The sequence below is a fragment of the Anomaloglossus baeobatrachus genome, chromosome 1, assembly GCF_048569485.1.
Source record: "Anomaloglossus baeobatrachus isolate aAnoBae1 chromosome 1, aAnoBae1.hap1, whole genome shotgun sequence".
In the NCBI taxonomy this organism is placed as follows: domain Eukaryota; kingdom Metazoa; phylum Chordata; class Amphibia; order Anura; family Aromobatidae; genus Anomaloglossus; species Anomaloglossus baeobatrachus.
Genome location: NC_134353.1, coordinates 300,198,980 through 300,219,324, shown reverse-complemented (window position 1 = coordinate 300,219,324; position 20,345 = coordinate 300,198,980). Strand labels below are relative to the sequence as shown.

The following is a 20,345-nucleotide window of genomic DNA, read 5'->3' as shown; positions in this document are numbered from 1 at the left end:
AGTGCAGAGGAATAGGACAATGACCACCAGCCCGGGTGGGGGACCTGAATGCAACCGGCCGCGGCGGCCGGCCACCAGCACCTTGGTCTACCAAAAGACTCGTGTGATTCATTTACTGTGAGTAACCAACAACCCCCCGCATGTCCGGGCGCACCGGCCCTTGCCATCGCTACACCCTGCACAAAGACACTGGGTTTCGGGGCAACTATCCCTACCCACGAAGTGGTTAACATGCAGCTGCCACTACATATCCCCCGGGTGCCCCACAACAGCAGCGATGGTGTCCCACTTCACCACACACCGTGGGTGGCATCACAAACTTAATACGGCCTAGCCCGTACATCCACGTCCCCCTTTTTATTCGGCGTGCCGGCGAGACCCCCGGGTCCCGAGACCCTCAAGCCACCCACAGAAGGGACGAATCCGAGCAGCGGCGGCTGCTGTCACAGGGGCAGCACACACAAGCAAAGTATCAGCACACGGAAGTGCTTCCATGCACCATCTGATCCTACAAAAAAGACATTGAAAAGATGGTCCTGTCAAAAAAACAGGACCTGGACAGGACAAACGGAACAGCCATCTGAGTGAGCCCTAATACACTATCCCTTCTCCAGCAGCTGTCCCTAAACTTTTTATATAGCGTGAGCATAGCGTGGAGTCACTGGGTCTTACAGAGACTAGCATGACTGTAGCATTACTGTAACTGGCTGGGAATCCCTGCATGCTTAGTGGCTGAAAAACAGCCATGAAACACGCATGGAGCTCGAACACCACGGATACTAGTAATGAGAGTGCTCGAGAAACCAAACTATTCCTCACTATTAGATTAGGAAAAAGCAAAAATACAATTTTGCAAGGAAGAAGTTGCTGAATAGAAGTCAACTTCATCTGCGAGGTGAGAAGCCGTGTGTGCCATCTCTAGCACTAGTGGGAGCTGCAGCCAGGCGAGCAGTGAGGAAAGCAGTGTGCCGGCATTACCCTGGAGCAGGACAACCCTGCTCCTATCCGCTCCACTGACCGAGGGCACACACGAGAGCCGGCATTACTACCTGGAGCAGGACAGCCCTGCTCCTATCCGCTCCAGTGACCGAGGGCACACAGGAGAGCCGGCATTACTACCTGGAGCAGGACAGCCCTGCTCCTATCCGCTCCAGTGACCGAGGGCACAGGAGAGCCGGCATTACTACCTGGAGCAGGACAGCCCTGCTGCGATCAGCTCTACAGGAGAGCCGGCATTGCCCTCTAGAGCAGGACAGCCCTGCTGCTATCAGCTCTACAGGAGAGCCGGCATTACTACCTGGACCAGGACAGCCCTGCTGCTATCAGCTCTACAGGAGAGCCGGCATTACTACCTGGACCAGGACAGCCCTGCTGCTATCAGCTCTACAGGAGAGCCGGCATTACTACCTGGAGCAGGACAGCCCTGCTGCTATCAGCTCTACAGGAGAGCCGGCATTACTACCTGGACCAGGACAGCCCTGCTGCTATCAGCTCTACAGGAGAGCCGGCATTACTACCTGGACCAGGACAGCCCTGCTGCTATCAGCTCTACAGGAGAGCCGGCATTACTACCTGGACCAGGACAGCCCTGCTGCTATCAGCTCCAGTGACCGAGGGCACACAGGAGAGCCGGCATTACTACCTGGAGCAGGACAGCCCTGCTCCTATCCGCTCCAGTGACCGAGGGCACAGGAGAGCCGGCATTACTACCTGGAGCAGGACAGCCCTGCTGCGATCAGCTCTACAGGAGAGCCGGCATTGCCCTCTAGAGCAGGACAGCCCTGCTGCTATCAGCTCTACAGGAGAGCCGGCATTACTACCTGGACCAGGACAGCCCTGCTGCTATCAGCTCTACAGGAGAGCCGGCATTACTACCTGGAGCAGGACAGCCCTGCTGCTATCAGCTCTACAGGAGAGCCGGCATTACTACCTGGACCAGGACAGCCCTGCTGCTATCAGCTCTACAGGAGAGCCGGCATTACTACCTGGACCAGGACAGCCCTGCTGCTATCAGCTCTACAGGAGAGCCGGCATTGCCCTCTAGAGCAGGACAACCCTGCTGCTATCAGCTCCAGTGACGGAGGACATAGGAGAGCCGGCTTTACCCCCTGGAGCAGGACAGCCCTGCTCCTCCTATCAACTCCAGTGACAGAGGACACGGGGGAGCCGGCAACACTACCTGGAGCAGGACAGCCCTGCTGCTATCAGCGCCAGTGACGGAGGACACGGGACAGCCGGCATTACCTGCAGGATAGCCTTGCTCCTATAAGTCGCGCAGGAGAGCCGGCATTACTCCCTGCTGCTATCATCGCCAGTGTCGGAGGACACAGGAGAGCCGGCATTACCCCCTGGAGCAGGACAGTGCTGCTTCTATCAGCTCCAGTGACGGAGGACACAGAGGAGCCGGCATTACCCCCTGGAGCAGGACAGTGCTGCTTCTATCAGCTCCAGTGACGGAGGACAGAGAGGAGCCGGCATTACTACCTGCAGCCCTGCTGCTATCAGCGCCAGTGACGGGGGGCATAGTGAGGTGAGTGCTGGGGAGCTGTGCACAGCTCTCCTACATGTCCATAGAGCCATAGCTGAGAATTTCTTGTCCCATACACATACACACTGAGCTCCCCGGAGTGCAGCGCTCGGAGATCGGTACGTGCTGCCCAGCACTGGAGCCCAGCCCGGCGGCTACACTGGTCTGATGCCGGGATGAGCACGGGCAGCACTTCCATAATGTACACTTGGTGGTTACTCGGGTCTGCGGCTGCTACTCCCTGTATATGACCTGCGAAGGAGTGTGGTGACCATGGCACACAGCAGCTGGACGTGCTGCCTCACTCCACTGCACCAACAGGATGTGCCATCCTGTTCTAGGACTGTGCCCCTAATGCCAGCCACTGGCACTGCCATCTGAGGGCAGACATAACGTGCAGTACATAGCAGTGTGTACTGGACAAAAGCTTAATGTGTATGTGCAGTATATACTGTGTGTATACAGACTCTGCTATAGGATAGAGTTAGATGATATCTACATATAGCATGCCACTGTAGATACATTATATCACTGTATAGCTATCTACTGTGTGTATACATATGTCTAATAGATCTAATATATGGTATCAATTTCGATATACTGTATACGGGAAGTGGCTATACATTATATCTAATAAGTATTTAATGCTATCATCTAATCAGATATACACTGATTTATATATATATATATATATATATATATATATATATATATATATATATATACACACTGTAGTTTATACTATCTATCTATCTGTTATCTATCCATTCTTTCATCATTCATTCAGCTATCTATTATCTATCTGTCCATCTATCTATTATCTATCTATTATCTATCTATCTATCTATCCATCTATCCCATATCTATCTATCTATCCCTCTATCTATCTATTATCTATCTATCTCCTATCTATCCCTCTATCCCTCTATCTATCTATCTATCTATCTATCTCCTATCTATCTATCTATCTATCTATCTATCCATGTATCTATCTATCTATCTATCTATCTATCTATCTATCTATCTATCTATCTATCTATCTATCCCTCTATCTATCTATCTATCTATCTATCTATCTATCTATCTATCTATCTATCTATCTATCTATCTATCCATGTATCTATCTATCTATCTATCTATCTATCTATCTATCCCTCTATCTATCTATCTATCTATCTATCTATCTATCTATCTATCTATCTCTATCCCTCTATCTATCTGTCTATCTATCTATCCCTCTATCTATCTGTCTATCTATCTATCCCTCTATCTATCTATCTATCTATCTATCTATCTATCTATCTCCTATCTATCCATCTATCTACAGTATCTATCAAATTCAAAGAAGCTTTATTGGCAGGACAAAATACACATTAGTTTTATAAAAGCAAGTGTACAATAGGGATAGGGACTGTGGGGATGATGGGTGGGGGCACATCCAGAGTGGGGGCTATGGATGTCCATGGCATATCATAGTTCCCTTTCTTGAAGTGTATGGCATTCAATCACATACTCCGCTGTTATCTACACTGCGTTCCACCCCCCCCCCCCCAGCAGGATATCCACTACTCACAAAAAGTTAAGGATATTTGGATTTGGGATGAAATTTCAGGATGAACCTAAAATGCACTTTAACCTTTGCAGGTGAACTTAATTTCTAATCTTTTGAATGCACATGTCTAACTGTTCAATGTTTCAGTACTTCTTGTATAACTTGCTGTTCTCTAACAAGGAGCTTAATAGCAAAATTCACAACAGGTGTTTGATCCATAAATTGCCCAATAAAAGTTAGGGTTCGATTAGAATTAATAACTAAACCGTCCTCCTCATCATTCTGTTTACATTTTGACATCATGAGACCAAGACGGCACCTAACAATTTATCAACAGTACATCACCATTGCAAGGCTTCAAGCATGATGTTCTCAGAAGGAAGTGGCCACTGAGCTTTGTGTCACAGAGTGTCATCAGCAGGTTGCAACAGAGATACATAGAGATTAGAAGAGTATAGGAAAGGCATAGGAGCAGACGTCCTATGGCCACATCCCACACTGATGACTTCATTATTGTGAACCAGATGATGATGCCATAAAACTCCAAGCACATTTAAGGGAGATGAGAAGAACCCAATTGTCACGTCAAACCATTCAAAACTGTTTACATCAGTGTGTTGTGCATGCTAGACAACTTGCAAGGGTACCTGCCCACACCATCAGGCAAAGGCGTCAGTATCGATGGATTAGGGACCAGTTGGCCTCAGTGCTTTTCACTGATGAAAGTCGAGTAACACTGAGCCGAAATGATGACCGCCAATGATGTTGCAGACATCAAGGAGAAAGCTGGGCATCAGACATTGTTGTCACCAGATGAGCCATTGGTGGTGGTGTTACAGTGTGAGAAGATGTGTCTAGTCCAGGGGTCTCAAACTCAGCTGGGTGTATGGGCCGCATATAGAAAAAAAAAAAATGAGGGGGGGCGCATTATTTGCAGGACAAGTGAACATTTTTAATGAATCCATGTTTTTTTTTCTATACATCTTGGATCACTTTTGTAAACATTTTTCGCTTGTTTATTATAACAAACGTGCACTTTTTTTGTTAAGTTTATATACAGAAAAGCATTTTTAATGTAAATAAAAAAAGTCATGCTTTAGGATTTTTTTTTTTTTTTTACATGTTATCACCTTCTTGTAATTGTCTTACAATTAGCAGCATCATATAGTAATCTTAGCCAAAATCTTGTAGTAATGTGCCCATCCGTGTGCCCTGTAGTAAGGTGCTCATCCTTGTGGTATTGTGCCCAGTAGTATAGTGCCCATCCTTGTGCCCTGTAGTATTGTGCCCAGTAATATTGTGCTCATCCTTGTAGTATTGTGCCCATCCTTGTAGTATTGTGCCCAGTAATATTGTTCCAATCCTTGTAGTATTGTGCTCATCCTTGTAGTATTGTGCTCTGTAGTATTCTGCCAATTCCCGTAGTATTGTGGCCATCCCTGTAGTATTCAGCCCATCCCTGTAGTATTCTGCCCATCCCTGTAGTATTCTGCCCATCCCTGTAGTATTCTGCCCATCCCTGTAGTATTCTGCCCATCCCTGTAGTATTTTGCCCATCCCTGTAGTATTTTGCCCATCCCTGTAGTATTTTGCCCATCCCTGTAGTATTTTGCCCATCCCTGTAGTATTTTGCCCATCCCTGTAGTATTCTGCCCATCCCTGTAGTATTGTGGCCATCCCTGTAGTATTCTGCCCATCCCTGTAGTATTGTGGCCATCCCTGTAGTATTGTGGCCATCCCTGTAGTATTGTGGCCATCCCTGTAGTATTCTGCCCACCCTTGTAGTATTGTGGCCATCCCTGTAATATTCTGCCCATCCTTGTAGTATTGTGGCCATCCCTGTAGTATTGTGGCCATCCCTGTAGTATTGTGGCCATCCCTGTAGTATTGTGGCCATCCCTGTAGTATTGTGGCCATCCCTGTAGTATTCTGCCCATCCCTGTAGTATTGTGGCCATCCCTGTAGTATTCTGCCCACCTTTGTAGTATTGTGGCCATCCCTGTAGTATTGTGGCCATCTCTGTAGTATTCTGCCCATCCTTGTAGTATTGTGGCCATCCCTGTAGTATTCTGCCCATCCTTGTAGTATTGTGGCCATCCCTGTAGTATTCTGCCCACCTTTGTAGTATTGTGGCCATCCCTGTAGTATTGTGGCCATCCCTGTAGTATTCTACCCATCCCTGTAGTATTGTGGCCATCCCTGTAGTATTCTACCCATCCCTGTAGTATTGTGGCCATCCCTGTAGTATTCTGCCCACCCTTGTAGTATTGTGGCCATCCCTGTAGTATTCTGCCCACCCTTGTAGTATTGTGGCCATCCCTGTAGTATTCTGCCCATCCCTGTAGTATTGTGGCCATCCCTGTAGTATTCTGCCCATCCCTGTAGTATTGTGGCCATCCCTGTAGTATTCTGCCCACCCTTGTAGTATTGTGGCCATCCCTGTAGTATTCTGCCCACCCTTGTAGTATTGTGGCCATCCCTGTAGTATTCTGCCCACCCTTGTAGTATTGTGGCCATCCCTGTAGTATTCAGCCCATCCCTGTAGTATTCAGCCCATCCCTGTAGTATTCAGCCCATCCCTGTAGTATTCTACCCATCCCTGTAGTATTGTGGCCATCCCTGTAGTATTCTGCCCACCCTTGTAGTATTGTGGCCATCCCTGTAGTATTCTGCCCACCCTTGTAGTATTGTGGCCATCCCTGTAGTATTCTGCCCATCCCTGTAGTATTGTGGCCATCCCTGTAGTATTCTGCCCATCCCTGTAGTATTGTGGCCATCCCTGTAGTATTCTCCACCCTTGTAGTATTGTGGCCATCCCTGTAGTATTCTGCCCACCCTTGTAGTATTGTGGCCATCCCTGTAGTATTTTGCCCACCCTTGTAGTATTGTGGCCATCCCTGTAGTATTCTGCCCATCCCTGTAGTATTGTGGCCATCCCTGTAGTATTCTGCCCATCCCTGTAGTATTGTGGCCATCCCTGTAGTATTCTGCCCACCCTTGTAGTATTGTGGCCATCCCTGTAGTATTCTGCCCACCCTTGTAGTATTGTGGCCATCCCTGTAGTATTCTGCCCACCCTTGTAGTATTGTGGCCATCCCTGTAGTATTCAGCCCATCCCTGTAGTATTCAGCCCATCCCTGTAGTATTCAGCCCATCCCTGTAGTATTCAGCCCATCCCTGTAGCATTCTGCGCATCCCTGTAGCATTCTGCCCATCCCTGTAGTATTCAGCCCATCCCTGTAGTATTCAGCCCATCCCTGTAGTATTCAGCCCATCCCTGTAGTATTCTGCCCATCCTTTAGTAATACGCAAACAAAAAAAAAATCTCCTCACCTTTCCTCCGTTCCCTGTGTGCCCACGATCAGTACTTGCAGAGTTTTGGATGTAGCATGCTTCAGCTGCGTCCAAAACCCTGCTATGTATGGTAAAAGCACAGTGGGCATGGGATTTCTAAAAATCCCATGCCCACTGTGCGTGTGCAGCCCGCAGTGAAAACGCAACTGCGGTGTGGCTTCCAGAGGCCGCAGCATGTGAATTTATGCTGCGGCGTCTGAAGCGTCCTCCCTAGGCAGAGCACAGCGAGGAGACCGCAGCGGCCCGAACCCCTCATAGCAGGCACGGGCAGCTGCGGTCTCCTAAGGAGGAGACATGCGGCCTCGCCGATCAGGACGCGCTGTGTCCAGCACGCAGCGGGTCCTGATCTTGAGTACTTACCTGCTTGTCGCGGCCCGTGATGATCGCGGCTCTGTGCTGAGGGTCGGCGCCGGCAGGAACTTCACTGCATTTGAATCCATTTGCGGTGCAGCGCAAAGGAGCTGTGTCTGGGCCAATGGCTGCTGCCTGCCAATCAGATGCAAGGAAGTGACATCGCTGTATGACGTCACCTCCTTGCATCTGATTGGCAGACAGCAGCAGCAACTGGGATAGAACTGACAGCTCCTTGCGCGGCACCGCAGATGGATTCAAATGCAGTAAAGTTTTTAGCCGGCGCCGACCCTCAGCATAGAGCCGCGATTGTCACGGGGTCTGCGGGCCGCATCAAACAGCCTCAGGGGCCGCATGCGGCCCGCGGGCCGCGTGTTTGAGACCCCTGGTCTAGTCAATAGAGAACTGCCCTACACTTTGAGAATGTTACAGTTACAAGCCCTTGCTACTTGAATAATATGATTAATACATTCATTGTGACTCTGCATGAAAAACACAAGCCTAATTTCATCTTTGCTTTTTCTGGGGTCCAAGAGTTTTTCCAGATATGGCGTCAGTCTGTAGTGCCTCTGCAGACTCAGGTATGAAGTCAATTTCTGTGAGAGGATAATATTATTCCTCCATTCACTGACATACCTCTCCTGGTCCCTGTCTACCATCCTTCTGATTCTGGCTTTGGACAGGCTGCTGTTATTTGTATTCGGCGCGGTTGGGTTTGGGTAAGTTGTTCTAGGGGTCCTGGTTCATGTGGATCACCTACATGTAACAGGGCTTTATGGTGATGGAAGCTTTAATTGCTACTATGTAGGTGAGCCTAGAAACACAGTACCCCCTTCAGAACTGCAAGGTGTAGAGGGAGTCTGCTCAGCTCAGCCTAACAGGCCCTGTTGGAGGTGCACTGATAGATCTGGGGAAGGAGCTTACAGAATTCCAGGTGGAATATTTCTGTTGGGCTGGAATCTTATCTTGACCAGTATGGGTAAGTTTAAGGGCTCCACATTTCATTTCTCTACAGTAGGATAGAGGCAATGATGGCATTGAAGCTTTTTAGCCAGACTGTCACACTAGGTGCGGGGAAGTACCATGCGAACGGGAAGTGAAAGGAAACCCTGTTTCTAGGGAAAGGGGAGATGGTGACCCCTGACCAATCCTACTGCTGGCCCCTGGCTTCCCTCACCACCCTAGATAGGTTCCGCATCTATGTGCCGAGCAGGATACCTAACACTAGAACTGGGCCCTAGGTAGGGATCGGGTGGGATGAGTGCTTAGTCCATGCTACTAAGCAGTAAATAAGACGCAGACGTACACACACAGGGGGAAAGCCATGAACAACTTATCTCCAGATGATTTAGGGAGAAATACAGCAAAGTTTCATCAGGTGAGTGCAAGTCGACTGTTTGCATCCGGAGCTTGTATAGGTTTTAATTCTATGATGAGAACATATATGAGGTAGGAGAGTATTTAAGCACACAAAGAGAAGTACTGATGATTAACAGCTGAAAGGTGAGGAACTCCACAGGGTCCTAAAGGGAAAGGGATTAAGCTCAAGCAGAGAATGTCTGGGAGCAGTTTATGCAGCTAAACACTGCAACCTTCTACAGCCAGACGCCACAGGACTGCCTATCAAGCATGACACACCCATGACACAGACCCTCACTGTTGGCTTCAGATGATAGAGTTTCCTTCAGATGGCATGGAAGGTTTTGCATGGCATGTACAAAGCTCACTGAGTGGTGAATTTCCAGGCCTAGGTAGGTGTATTTGTTCATTCCTGTAAGAGTGCAAGTTGTTTACCGCAAATGAAGGGTGCTGGTCCGATCTTGTCTTTCTTCTCTGGAACACCATGATGTTGACTTTCTTTAGGTTGATCAATAATGCCCATGTGGAGCTGAATTTTGCCTAGATTTTCAAGCTGTCTTGGAGGTCTTTCTCAGTTGGTGACAGGAGAAGGTCATCTGCATACAGCAAAGGTTTCACCTTGGCGTCATGGAGTGTGAGATCTGGTGCTACTGAGCGTTTCAGAGTACTGGCTAGTTCACTGATGTAAATGTTGAAGAGTGTTTTACTTAGGCCCCCTTCACACGTCCGTGATACACGTGCGTGTTTGGTCCGTTTCCGTATATACCGGAGACACGGCCAAACGTGCACCAATGTTAATCTATGATTGTGGTCACACGTCCGTTATTTCATTATGTCCGTGTGTGCGTGTCCGTGATCCGTATGTGTTTGCGTTTGGCACGGATGCATGTCCGTTATCTGCACGGAGCACGCACACGTGGACACAATGAAAGTCTATGGGTATGTGCACACACGTTAGTAAACACGTATGCATATACCTATAGTCCGTGTCCGTTTGGTGTTTTTATTTCTAGTGATGTCGGCTATTCTTTCTATTTCTGTGTATGTCCGTCAATCTCCCTGAGTCCGTCGGTCAGTCTCTCTGTCGGTCTCTCTGTCTGTCTGTCCCTCTCTCACAGTCTGTCGATCAGTTTCCCCCCCTCTCTCATACTTACCGTTCCCCGATCCCCGGCGCAGCGCTGCACGGCATTCACACGGCTGCGGCGGCTTTTACTATTTTGAAAAAGCCAGCCGCCCATTAAACAATCTCCTATTCCCTGCTTTCCCCGCCCACCGGCGCCTATGATTGGTTACAGTGAGACACGCCCCCACGCTGAGTGACAGGTGTCACACTGCACCCAATCACAGCAGCCGGTGGGCGTGTCTATACTGTGCAGTAAAATAAATAAATAAATAATTAAAAAAAAACGGCGTGCGGTTCCCCCCAATTTTAATGCCAGCCAGATAAAGCCATATGGCTGAAGGCTGGTATTCTCAGGATGGGGAGCTCCACGTTATGGGGAGCCCCCCAGCCTAACAATATCAGTCAGCAGCCGCCCAGAATTGCCGCATACATTATATGCGACAGTTCTGGGGCTGTACCCGGCTCTTCCCGATTTGCCCTGGTGCGTTGGCAAATCGGGGTAATAAGGAGTTATTGGCAGCCCATAGCTGCCAATAAGTCCTAGATTAATCATGTCAGGCGTCTATGAGACACCCTCCATGATTAATCTGTAAGTTACAGTAAATAAACACACACACACCAGAAAAAATCCTTTATTAGAAATAAAAACACACACATTCCCTGGTTCACCACTTTAATCATCCCCGAAAAAGCCCTCCATGTCCGGCGTCATCCAGGATGCTCCAGCGTCGCATCCAGCGCTGCTGCATGGAGGTGACAGGAGCTGCAGAAGACACAGCCGCTCCGGTCACCTCCACGCAGCTAATGAAGACAGCCGTGCAATCAGCTGCTGTCACTGAGGTTACCCGCGGCCACCGCTGGATCCAGTGACAGCGGGTAACCTCAGTGACAGTAGCTGATCGCGCGGCTGTCTTCATTAGCTGCGTGGAGGTGACCGGAGCGGCTGTGTCTTCTGCAGCTCCTGCCACCTCCATGCAGCAGCGCTGGATGCGACGCTGGACCATCCTGGATGACGCCGGACATGGAGGGCTTTTTCGGGGATGATTAAAGTGGTGAACCAGGGAATGTGTGTGTGTTTTTATTTCTAATAAAGGATTTTTTCTGGTGTGTGTGTGTTTATTTACTGTAACTTACAGATTAATCATGGAGGGTGTCTCATAGACGCCTGACATGATTAATCTAGGACTTATTGGCAGCTATGGGCTGCCAATAACTCCTTATTACCCCGATTTGCCAACGCACCAGGGCAAATCGGGAAGAGCCGGGTACAGCCCCAGAACTGTCGCATATAATGTATGCGGCAATTCTGGGCGGCTGCTGACTGATATTGTTAGGGTGGGGGGCTCCCCATAACGTGGAGCTCCCCATCCTGAGAATACCAGCCTTCAGCCGTATGGCTTTATCTGGCTGGCATTAAAATTGGGGGGAACCGCACGCCGTTTTTTTTTAATTATTTATTTATTTATTTTACTGCACAGTATAGACACGCCCACCGGCTGCTGTGATTGGGTGCAGTGTGACACCTGTCACTCAGCGTGGGGGCGTGTCTCACTGTAACCAATCATAGGCGCCGGTGGGCGGGGAAAGCAGGGAATAGGAGATTGTTTAATGGGCGGCCGGCTTTTTCAAAATAGTAAAAGCCGCCGCAGCCGTGTGAATGCCGTGCAGCGCTGCGCCGGGGATCGGTGAGTATGAGAGAGGGGGAGACACTTCAGTCACTCGGGGGATTAGCGGTCATCGGTGAATCCTTCACAGGTGACCGCTAATCAGTACTCGACACAGACAGAGCCGCGGTATGAGGATGAAGTCGGGTGAAGTTCACCCGAGTTCATTCTCATCGCGCAACTCTGTCTGCTGTCAGCCGACATTTATAAACGACATTGTGCATCACACACACGGACATTACACACGGACATTACACGTACACATACACGTTAATTCCACACGCACACACGGACGTTCTGCACACAAACACGGCTAGCATACGCAATTCACACAGGTGCCACACGGACCATAAAAACGGACACAAAAACGGGACACGGACCCGAAAAACGGCCCGTAACACACGTGCGTGTTTTTCACGGACGTGTGAAGGGGGCCTTAGGCTGCTTCCTTTTCTGACTCCATCGCTTTGCTGGATATAACCCATTTTTCTACTGTTCACACTCATACCGCAGCGGTTCTCAGTCTAGGAGCTTTTGATTTTTCATGACATCATAGGTTTTTCCTCCTATTCCACTCACCAGCAATTTCAGAAATAAGCCCGGGTGCCACAGTGAGTCAAAGGCCATTTTAAAGTCCACAAAACAGCGTATATCTTCCTGTGCTTTTTATTGTGCACATGGCTCTGATTGAGGCTTTGCAGGGTGCAGATGTTGTTCGGTGGTGTGGTGCTTTGGCATGAACCCAACCTGGCTCTTGCTGAGGACGTTATGCTTGGTGAGGAAACTGAGGATCCTTTTGTTCAGGATGCCTTTGAACAGTTTTCCAAGGTTTCTGCTGACACATACAGGTGCATCTCAATAAATTAGAATATCATCAAAAAGTTAATTTATTTCAGTAATTCAATACAAAAAGGGAAACGTATATATTATATAGAGTCATTACAAACAGAGTGATCTATTTCAAGTGTTTATTTCTGTTATTGTTGTTGATTATGGCTTACAGGCAAAGAAAAACCAAAAGTCATTATCTGAGAAAATTAGAATAATTACCACAAAACACCTGCAAAGGCTTCCTAAGCATTTAAAATGGTCCCTTAGTCTGGCTCAGTGGGCTAAACAATCATGGGGAAGACTGCTGACTTGACAGATATCCAGAAGGCAGTCATTGACACCACAAGGAGGGTAAGCCACAAAAGGTCATTGCTAAATAAGCTAACTATTCACAGAGTGCTGTATCCAAGCATATTAAAGTAAAGTTGAGTGGAAGGAAAAAGTATGGTAGAAAAAGGTGCACAAGCAACCGGGATAACTGCAGCCTTGATAGGATTGTTAAGAAAAGGTAATTCAAAAATTTGGGGAAGATTCACAAGGAGTGGACTGCTGCTGGATTCAGTGCTTCAAGAGCCACCACACACAGATGTATACAAGACATGGACTACAACTGCCACAATCCTTGTGTCAAGCCACTCATGACCAATATACAATGCCAGAAGCGTCTTACTTGGGCCAAGGAAAAAAAGAACTGGACTGATGCTCAGTTTTCCAAAGTGTTTACAGATGAAAGTAAATTTTGCATTTCATTTGGAAATCAAGGTCCCAGAGTCTGAAGGAAGAGTTGAGAGGCCACAATCCAAGCTGCTTGTTTCCACAATCAGTGATAGTTTGGGAAGCCATGTCATCTGCTGGTGTAGGTCCACTGTGTTTTATTAAGACCAAAGTCAGCACAGCTTTCTACCAGGAAATTTTAGAGCACTTCATGCTTCCCTCTGCCAAAAAGCTTTTTGGAGATGGAAATTTCATTTTTCAGCAGGACTTGGCACCTGTCCACACTGCCAAAAGTACCAATACCTGGTTTAATAACCACAGTATCACTGTGCTTGATTGGCAAGCAAAGTCAACTGACCTAAACTCCATAGAGAATCTGTGGGGTATTGTCAAGAGGAAGATGACAGACACTAAACCCAACAATTCAGACGAGCTGAAGGCTGCTATCAAAGCAACCTGGGCTTCCATAACACCTCAGCAGTGCCACAGGCTGATCGCCTCCATGCCACGCCGCATTGATGCAGTAATTCATGCAAGGAGCCCGGACCAAGTATTGAGTGCATTTACTGTACAGACTTTTCAGTAGGCCAACATTTCTGAGTGTAAAATCATGTTTTCAGTTGGTCTTATATAATATTCTAATTTTGTGAGATAATGACTTTTGGGTTTTCATTGGCTGTAAGTCATAATCATCAACAATAACAGAAATAAACACTTGAAATAGATCACTCTGTTTGTAATGACTCTATATAATATAATATATGTATTTCCCTTTTTGTATTGAATTGCTGAAATAAATTAACTTTTTGATGATATTCTAATTTATTGAGGTTCACCTGTAAATTTCTGTAGTTAGCAGTGTCATACCTCACCTCATTCTTGTGGATTGGTGTGATGTGGGCTTGTGATGAGGGAAGTTGCTGGCACTCAGCAAAATATTAAACAGTTTAACCATTGCAGCCTGAATTTCTGGTGGGCTGTATTTTAGCATTTTTAGTGGGATTCTATCCAGGCTACTGGCTTTTCTACAACCTTATGGAAGAGATTCTCTCTGCTACTTCCTGTAATGTAATTGGTGTATCCAAGGAGCGGACATACCATTGGTGCAGCCTGTGTTTGTGTTTTTTTCTTTCTACTTACATGATTGGTAATGGGGAGGGTCTGATAGACACCTCTCCATAACCAATCTAGGGCTTGATGGCAGCTGTGATTTTTGACAAATCAGAGCTGACATCAACCCCATCTATTACCCCAATTACCACAGCAACAGGGGAATTGGGATGAGCCGGGTAAAGTGCCACAATTGGTGCATCTTAGTATTCTTACGAGTAACGAATAGTGGGGCATATATTCGCTCATCACTACTTATTATTATTTGTGCATTCATATAGCTCCATGTCTATAGATATAATTTTATTTTATTTCTAAAAACACAAATATTTTTTTGGGATGTCTGGGATAACCAAAAATCGACACTCTCAAAACAGAAGCATGACGAGATCTTCCAGGCCCTGAAAGAAACCCTGACGTCGGCCCTCATCCCGGCTTATGCTGACTTTGATAAACCATTCCTTTTATATACTGATAGCAGCCTTTATGGACTCTGACCTAAGAATCGTAAGAACTTGAAAAATGGACTCGCGCTTGTTGAATGTTCTAGTATAGTTCTGCCCGAGGACAGCCATTTTCAACTGGGGAGACATGTAGGGGTCAGCCCCTACAGAAGAGTGAATGATGCTACGACTTTAAGAGATAATGCTCCCCTCCGATTTCTGTGTACTTGGATTAGTCCTGCCCTTCTCGATAGCTTGTGTGTGTTGGTTTAGATGAGGGTGTAGAAAATAAGAGCAGAGCGAGAAAAAGCAGCAGAAAGAGCGAAAAGATGCTGCCCAGTAGTGAAAGAGCTGGACCTATAGGTAAATTGTACCTGGAGAAATTGTCAGGATCGGGGTTCTAGAGAGTGAGTGCGGTGCTAGTGTGACGCCCTGGGCAAGCCAGGGGTCACAGGTCACAACACCAACATGCACCCCACATTCCCTGCAGGAACACCAAGGTCAGAACACAAATCCTTGTTGCCTTCCTCCAGGGGCTGATGTCCACACCAGGGGCTGGGCCAGGCGGTTGGCTCCGCCCACCGAGGAGTTCACAGCCCTGGAGACGGGAAAACCAGGCAGTTAGCTCAGGGAGAGCTGAAGTTGAGTTTAGCTCAGAGTCGAGTTGGAAGTAGAAGGAAGTAGTAGTGGAAGTAAAGATAGTGACAGCAAAGAGCCTGAAGTTGGTCCGGGTGTGTGCCCCGGACTGAGACAGCAAGGTTGGCAGACGGCGGTGACCGTCTGCAGGAGAGGCTACTTGGAGGTTGCCGAAAGGACCGTGGACGGGTGGTGGCCCGGCGGTACCGGAGCGGTATACGAAGAGAAGCCGGCACCATTGGCAGGGGCCTTTCAGATCCCGGCAAGGCTAGGAGTCGCCATAATTTGCCAAATCCGTCAGTGAAGGGGACCTTCGGGTCTCCCAGCAGCAAAGTCCCGATTGAAGGCAACAGTCCGACCGTGAAGGGGAGACACCGCCACGGCCAAGGCACCAGTTTCCCAGGGCCAGCGCCTGTGGGTAAGAGAGGGGCTCCTCCGGCTCATATCCAAGCTGGGGAGTGGGTTACCGGTGGGAATCCATCGCTACCAAAGAACCGTACTTAGGTGCAGGGAAGTGACCGTCACCGCTAACTGCAGGGAACATCAGCACCGTAGCCGTCCGAGGGACCCGTCCAACCAGCCGTTTGTTTACCGTGAACTGTGTCATCATCCTTGGGCTGAGTGAGTACCTCCGTGCCGGGCGGCACAGCGCTACCCCTGCGTCCCTGCACCTCCACAGGCCCCATAACCCGCCTGTCCACCATCCCAACCCCATCACTGGGCCCCGGGACCACCAAACCCCCTACCCACGGAGGGGCCAATCAACAACTAGCTGCTCCATACCACCACTCCCGGGATCCCCAGGCAGAGCAGCGGTGGTGTCCACACAATCACCACAACCGTGGGTGGCGTCACGGACAATAAATTATCCCAAAAACCAAACCCCTTTCACTCACGGGCGAGGAGCGCCGCTCGAGTCCCCGGGATCCGGCCCATCGCTCGAGCCACCGAGCAGCAGCAGGCCGCAGCAGCAGCGGCAGCCGGACCCGAGCAGTGGGAGAGCGCAGCGTCCTCTCCTCCGCCCGCGACAACTTGGCGTCACGAACAGGATCTTACCACTCTGCCGTTGGGTAGAGGTGCGCCTTGTGACCGCCGGAGGTGTCCGGCTGGAAAATTTCAGAAGCCGCCATCTTTGGCGCGAAGAGTTCCCTCTCGAGCGTCTTCTCGAGCAGCAGAGGCGCGAAGGCCAAAACCCCGCCCCGATAGAGGAGGGGCCGGAAAGAGGCTAAGGGGGACGAGATGGCGACTGAGTGCATGTAGCCGCGGATATAAAAGCAGAGACGCCAGGACTCTGCAGCCACCCTGTTCCTGGAAGAAGCCGCCAGCAGCATGTGGATGCCGTCCCGAAGCACCGTAGCCCCCGCGCCGGGAACTGCGGCGTGGGTGGAGATCCGGACCGCGCAGCTCTACCAAAGGCTGCAGGTTAAGATGCAGCTCCTCATGGAGGAGTGGGAGACCGACATGGCGGATGTCATAGCGACCGTGCGGAGACGCGAGGAGGAAGCTGAGGAAGGGAGGGTGAGTGACCCACGCCCCGATGCCCTTGAAGGGCCGGTCATCGCGGCTGCGGGACCCGGTCTAAACCCTCTCGCCCTGTTACCTCCCTCGCCACCCGTCTCGGAAGCCGTGACCCCGCCACTAGGCCCGCTGCCACCGCAACCGGTAGCGATACCCAGCATGCCCGCCCCGGCGAGCCGACCTGTAGCCGGAGCCCGTAGCAAGCTGGAGGTGCTGCCCTGGAAGGCCCCGAAGTCTGAACCGGAGGCGTCCCCTGAGAAGTCCCCCGAGCCGGAGCCGACGGCCCGCTCCGTGCCGGGGGCCCAGCCGCGGAGGGCCCCTGTGCCCATCCCCCACACCTTGGCTGAGGTTGCGCCGGGTTGCCGCTGCAGGGCGGCGTCCAGGGCCAAGAAGCTGCGGGACCTGCCGCCCAGATCCCTAACGGTGGGCGGCGTCCAGAATGTCCCACGGGGCCCGACCCGTGCGCCGGAGCTCGCAGCAGCGCCGTACTGGGACGGGGAGCCGGTACCGTTGTGCCTGGAGATTGAAGAGAGGGAAAGGAAGAAGGCGGAGTTGGTGGCCCGTGCAATCCGGGAAAAAGAGAACCTCCGTCAGGCAACTTTCCGTGTCCGGGGCCCGTTGTATGAAGGGCAGGTGAGGCGGTTTGATGTCCGCCGGGGCTATGGATTTATTTATGAACCGGGCCTGGAGGCCGAAGTGTTTATAGCCCGGCAGGATGTGAATGCTCACCTGCCAGAGGAGCACCCTGGTCGGAACTTGATGCCGGGCGACTTGGTCCAGTACACCCGGCACTGTGGGGAGAGGGGGTGGTTCGCGCTGGATGCCAAGTTAAGGGGCAGCCAAGAGTCCCATGTGAGCGCCGAACCCCCTCCCTCAGGTGATGCTGAGGACTCCGAGTGATGGCAGCGGAGCACCGTTGCACCGTCCCCGTTGGGACCAGAAAGTCTGTGTGCGTTTTGAAAGTTTTGAAAAGTTTTGAGATAAAATGAAAGTAATCAACCGAAGCCTCAGCTGATTGTCAACTGTGATTGGAACCGGCCGTTGCCGGCATTGTTGTCCCCGTAGGGACCCTTCAAAAAGTTGCATAGGGAACTCTCTATGGACAAGCCCGTGAACTTGCAGGGCAACCACAGACGTTAAGTGGCTTGTAAATAAAAATATGTTTGTTGCAGCACCGTTACCGCCTCCGGAGAGGCAGATTGGAGGGAGGGCCCGCAGTAGAGCAGGCTGGGGCCCAGCCACCACCGGGACCGGTGGCTACCCTCTGGAGGGGAAGGACAGATCCCGCTCGGGTAACTTGGTTCAGGACTGGGATCAAGGGGTGCTGCCTGTTTCTTAGAGGCAGCATCAGGGCCAGGTTACTTGGGTGGGAGAGAGCGGCAGCAGCAACCGTTTAATGTTCCGTAACGTTTAAGTACCGTACCTCCCGCTGTGGGATGAAGTTATTATACTTGTGTTTATGTTTTTATCTTTTTCAGAAAAAAAAAGGAAAATAAAACCGGTGTTGGACGGGCAGCCCGAGGACGGTCTGCGTTTTGCTAAGGGGGAATGTGACGCCCTGGGCAAGCCAGGGGTCACAGGTCACAACACCAACATGCACCCCACATTCCCTGCAGGAACACCAAGGTCAGAACACAAATCCTTGTTGCCTTCCTCCAGGGGCTGATGTCCACACCAGGGGGTGGGCCAGGCGGTTGGCTCCGCCCACTGAGTTCACAGCCCTGGAGGCGGGAAAACCAGGCAGTTAGCTCAGGGAGAGCTTGAGAGTGGAGCCTTAGAGTTGAGCTCAGGCAGAGCTGAAGTTGAGTTTAGCTCAGAGTCGAGTTGGAAGTAGAAGGAAGTAGTAGTGGAAGTAAAGATAGTGACAGCAAAGAGCCTGAAGTTGGTCCGGGTGTGTGCCCCGGACTGAGACAGCAAGGTTGGCAGACGGCGGTGACCATCTGCAGGAGAGGCTACTTGGAGGTTGCCGAAAGGACCGTGGACGGGTGGTGGCCCGGCGGTACCGGAGTGGTATACGAAGAGAAGCCGGCACCATTGGCAGTTCCTTTCGGATCCCGTCAAGGCTAGGAGTCGCCATAATTTGATAAATCCGTCAGTGAAGGGGACCTTCGGGTCTCCCAGCAGCAAAGTCCCGATTGAAGGCAACAGTCCGACCGTGAAGGGGAGACACCGCCACCGCCAAGGCACCAGTTTCCCAGGGCCAGTGCCTGCGGGCAAGAGAGGGGCTCCTCCGGCTCATATCCAAGCTGGGTAGCGGGTTACCGGTGGGAATCCATCGCTACCAAAGAACCGTACTTAGGTGCAGGGAAGTGACCGTCACCGCTAACTGCAGGGAACATCAGCACCGTAGCCGTCCGAGGGACCCGTCCAACCAGCCGTTTGTTTACCGTGAACTGTGTCATCATCCTTGGGCTGAGTGAGTACCTCCGTGCCGGGCGGCACAGCGCTACCCCTGCGTCCCTGCACCTCCACAGGCCCCATAACCCGCCTGTCCACCATCCCAACCCCATCACTGGGCCCCGGGACCACCAAACCCCCTACCCACGGAGGGGCCAATCAATAACTAGCTGCTCCATACCACCACTCCCGGGATACCCAGGCAGAGCAGCGGTGGTGTCCACACAATCACCACAACCGTGGGTGGCGTCACGGAAAATAAATTATCCCAAAAACCAAACCCCTTTCACTCACGGGCGAGGAGCGCCGCTCGAGTCCCCGGGATTCGGCCCATCGCTCGAGCCACCGAGCAGCAGCAGGCAGCAGCAGCAGCGGCAGCCGGACCCAAGCAGTGGGAGAGGACAGCGTCCCCTCCACCGCCCGCGACACTAGGCTGCTAGAGTACTGTGAGCAGGACCGTGAAAGAGTGCAAGGGATCGCAAAAAATGAGCCAAAATGGTTTGCTCCGAACACCTGTGGGCCAGAGGGAGAAAGAGCGACGCCACCCGGAGAAACGAGTTACCTCTTAGCTGAAGGAAGAGAATGGAAATTCCTCCCTGAAAAAAAGTATGCACCACCAAGTCAATGCGACCACCTATGTACCAAACTAAAGTTAATATCTTCTTCTGTTTGCTGCAGTATCGTGAGTGCCTTAACAGTGTTACCCCTTTGTTAGGGTCTAGCACAGGCCTCGGTAGTCAGTGCGCAGTAGTAGTGCAGCCCGGCT

General features: G+C 50.5%; 1 protein-coding gene across 3 annotated transcripts in view; it reads left to right on the top strand.

Moving 5' to 3' along the window:
- Positions 1-1,032: 1,032 nt before the first annotated feature.
- BMPR1B (bone morphogenetic protein receptor type 1B) overlaps positions 1,033-20,345 on the top strand; it is a 642,076-nt gene continuing 622,763 nt past the window's right edge. For all 3 annotated transcript variants that reach the window (XM_075350987.1, XM_075351009.1, XM_075350978.1), the window contains exon 1: positions 1,033-2,530. The gene's annotated coding sequence lies outside the window, so the exon portion shown is untranslated. The remainder of the gene's footprint in view (positions 2,531-20,345) is intronic.